Here is a 4,342-nt window from a genome sequence, read left to right on the forward strand (position 1 = left end):
ACGGTTCTCACCGCCCCCACAACACTTGTTATGCCCTAAAAAGTTRCTCCGGCTCCCGCATTGGTGTACTGAAATCGCAGCGGGAACACAAATTGCTCGCCCGTCCAGTCGGCCGTACGCTCAATCAGCCAGCCAGCTGTCGCGCCAGTATTGACATTTTAGCGAACTTTTATTGTCCACTACCACCATTTTCAGCTTGGCGCCGAAAATCGTTAAATGTTTACTTTTTTTCTCATTCAATAAAATTACTTTTGATCGTAAATTTCGTCACTACTGTCGCCATAAAACGTTTCGTGAAATGGTAGTAGGCATTTACAACATTTTTTAGCACCTTCAATGACAATTCAATAAATATTTATTACCGTGATATTCAACGGTTATGAGTTGTTGTTGTTGTTATCTAGTCCCTGTGAGGATAGTGGATCGGACCATAAGGAGAGGGGTGTCTGAATGAATTCGGAAACGAATTCTATAAAAGCACCCCTGCACAAACTGCTTGGAGAGGAGTTCATTATGCTCCTAATTAGAAGCATGCGGGCCTCACTGTGCAGATGGTCGATGAAACACATCAAGAGACATCCCGTTGTAGACCGGAGCGCAAAGTTATGACATGTCTGTAGTTTCCTCGTCTGCGTTTCACTGCATCCAGGCTATCATATTGGTGCGGAGTAGTTAGGGATCGGCTGGCCGATTGCCTTGTATGTTAACAACAGCGTCTTTATGCCCTTTTCTCATGTGTTTTTTAACAGTAATCGTGTAAGGAGTGAAGGAGCCCGTGCGCTCGATTGCCCCACCTAAAATCGTAGGGTTATTGACAGTCGGAATTTCAACGCCATCGACTGCAAAATAAAGTCAAGTCTGTACTCCTTCGTCCAGTTAGTGAATATGAGCGCTGTGGATTTAGTGAGGGAGAGTTTTTGGTTCCGTGCAACAAGAAAGCTCAAAGTGATAGCCCTTTACACATGCCATCGATTCCATTGCCCGACATCATTATCGTCCAATTATCAGCATACGATATGAGAACTTCCTCCTAGAGGTTGAACGAGTTTCGGGACGTAGAATTTAAACAGAAAATTAGAGTTTTTACCTCGAAACTGTACGGATGTTTGCCAACCGCTCAGGTGGTTCATAGTTCACCACTTCAATCCTTGAAGTAGCGTAGATTTTTCGATGTCCTCAAGTAGTGTAGTGTCAAAAGCTTTTGAGAAGTTCAACTGCTACGAGGATTCGTTCTCTTGCTGAATGAGTTTTGATTGTGACCATGAACTATGTGGGCGTTTATGACGCTAAGTGCTATGGTGGTGTTGAGCACATTTCGGAAGTCATGCTGATGGTTTGCTAGACTCAGGTGGTGCGTAAAGGTCGGGATTAGCAAGGCTTCGGGTGTCTTCACTACTGGGGAGAGAAGAGTTATTGGACGATATGACTAAGATAGGACTTGAATGCGAACCAGATGATCATTTTATTGTTCTAAAAAGAACTGTCTCAAAACAATAAAGAAAATTATAAGAGAGTAAAAAAAAGAAACGGGAATTGAAAACTGTACGCAATTTTCTTGACAAATTTCATGAAAACTTGTTCGTTTATCAGCGATATATTTTCAGGCCAAAAAATGGAATAAAATCACCACCATTTTAGCGAGACTATTGGCGTGGATTAACTGGGCAACAGTTCATAGCCGAACTTAATTCAATTTATGACAATGATACTTCATCAAGCACTAGTCTTTATATGGTAAATTCAATGGAGGTCGTAGACCACTCCRAGATGAATTTCATGAAAGTCATTGAAAATCCGTTGGTATTCAGAAAACTATTGATGATCTGCACGAACTGACATTGCTAGGTCACCGTGTGACCTATCCTGAGTTTAAGATAACTAAAGGCTTATTGGTCCCACATATATAGTACCCTCAATATTGCATGAATAATTGAAAGTAGGAGGCCATCAATCGCTCAAAAAAAGGCTCGTAGCGGTTGGTCGAGGGAAGTTTTTTAAATATGGGATAGCGATGCGTCCAAATACGTCTATGACATGGTAGTGGTTGTTGACTTTTTGTATAAACTAAAATKTCGTAATTTTTCGGCATCCGAAGAGGYGATTGATGCGTTCAGAACGCATGGTTTGGAGATATTGCAATCAGAGTGCTTCGACAATTGGTATAGATCTTAATTGAGAATATTTTAAAAAATAATAAACCGATATTTCTGGATTAATATTTGTTATTGTTATCTAATCTCGAAGTATAAAAGGCAACACTCGCTTGTCAGTGCCACATTCCACGGTTCATTTTGTCAGTTTGTAATGAAACCAATTTAGTGTAGGGGAATTATATACAAGGATTCAATAAATATCTCTGCTTTGATATTTTATGAAAAATCGACTAAAGACGCCTTTAATTTAATAAATAAAACTTAATTGCGCCAATTTAAGCCAAGAAAGTAACTTATAAAAAAATAACAATATCAATCATTAATGAGCAACCRATCTCAAATCATTAAATGCCAAAATTGCTACTGTCAACCATCAATAGTTTTCTCCATTGTTGACTAAACAGAACCACAAGATCACGTTTCAAAGAAAACCAAAAAACCAACAACATTGCAAAGAATCATTAATTCAAGTGAACAGATTCATTAGTAATGCTTGAAACATCGAAATGTTAATTTCGGATAAAATAATTGAAAAACATATTGCATATACACAAAGCAGATTATTTGAAATTCAATTATTTCACTAATCGACATATGCGAATACAGCGCCAGCAATTGAATCAAGTGGCGGACCGGCGAAACGGCGAACCGATAGACAATCATAGACCTTTCAGGCAAATCTCTATATAAAATTCACTCGTTAAAATTACACTTCTTCTGCATGTGTAATGAGCTTGTTTATTTAGAACTTAAGTTGTTGAGCGACGGCGTCAAGTACGCGCCACTTTGATGCGTATATTCTAGTTTTTAACCACTAATAGAACTAAAATTGAAATCAAAAAAAAAAAAAAAAGAAAAAAAAAATCAAAACTCATTCGCGAGCGCCGCCACTTAGCACTTAGCACCACTCAACGCGTTCCGACGCCACATCTGTCAGCGTCCAGTTTTTTATACGGCACGCAACCCAAACCGCCCGCGCTCGCAAGTGATTAACTGGCRACTCACTCAAACGTCCAGGTGTCCATTGTATCATTGAACTATTGACAGCATCTGTCTGAGCGKGCTCGCAATATTCTTAACGATTTCTTTTTTTGACAGCTGCTCACCTCTTCCCATTATTTATACCCCTCAAACTGGAACGCTTTTAAGTGCAAATGAAATGCTTTTAAAATAGAAATGAGAAATTACTTCTTTCTTGCTTTAATTTGCTCAACAGCAGCGTTAAAAGACCCAGCGTGACTCAGTGGGGATTTTCCGGTATTTCTTTAAGCATCGTGGGATTTGTGTAAAGGTAAAAATAGTAGCTCATATATACAAATTAGTGGTAACATGGTGTTGCGGGTGGATGACTTTTTGTATTAKTTACTTTTTGTTAAAAAATAGCATAAAAGAGTTCCGTCAGGAATAATGATTTCATTTGGGAATTCACCAAATAGTTTAGACAGTGTGCTATATATCATTATATTGTATTTGTATATAATATTTGTACTTTATCTTGCCGAWTTTTTTTTAAATATCTGAAGTTTACATTGTTTTCGGATATTTATTCAGTTAGGCATTGTACCCGAATGRCATAAAAAAGTGATTTTGAGACAGCTGATGAGCTATCGATTTCTGAAGCTTTTGAACAGAAAGCCACTATTACAAAACTTCTTTATTTGTAATACAAGCGACGATAATTCCATTGAACAAGTCGTAATATTTTCCAGTTTTTTCGATGCGTTGTGTCTTTGCAGCTTATATTGTCTTAGTTAGAGAGACTAGGCTAGCTGAGTTCATGGCTAAATGCGAAAAATATATGCCAAATGCATTTCAAAATAGTTCTGTCTTAAATCTTACCCTGGCCATAAATTCGTCTAAAGCCTTGAGTAAAATCTTCTCAGTTACATTTCGGAGCTCTTAAGATAAGATAAATAGAGAGGATTGCACCGTGATTTTTGGTCTATTGGGCCACTCCTATAATCGCGTAAGCGGTGTCTACGCCAATAAAGGAGAAGAAGTGTCTCTCCTAAATCACAAAGACCCATCTAGCCCCAGTATATTGATAAAGTCCAATATAAGTACTTCTAGGTGCTAGTAAGGCGATGTGATCCCTATTTGGAAACATGTATTCTAAGGCCTTTGTCCTGCGTTTGCAGACTGTTAAGCAGTCAATTAGTTCTGGAGTTTCAGGTTCACTGACGCAGAAA

The 4,342-nt window shown here is 38.4% G+C and overlaps 1 protein-coding gene across 1 annotated transcript in view; it reads right to left on the reverse strand.

Annotated features, from left to right (window-relative positions):
* Positions 1-4,342, reverse strand: part of LOC108972288 — a gene marked incomplete in the record, with an annotated part of 71,559 nt that overhangs the window by 47,168 nt on the left and 20,049 nt on the right.

The sequence above is a fragment of the Bactrocera latifrons genome, unplaced genomic scaffold (genome assembly GCF_001853355.1).
Source record: "Bactrocera latifrons isolate USDA-ARS-PBARC rearing strain unplaced genomic scaffold, ASM185335v1 scaffold_39, whole genome shotgun sequence".
Lineage (NCBI taxonomy): Eukaryota > Metazoa > Arthropoda > Insecta > Diptera > Tephritidae > Bactrocera > Bactrocera latifrons.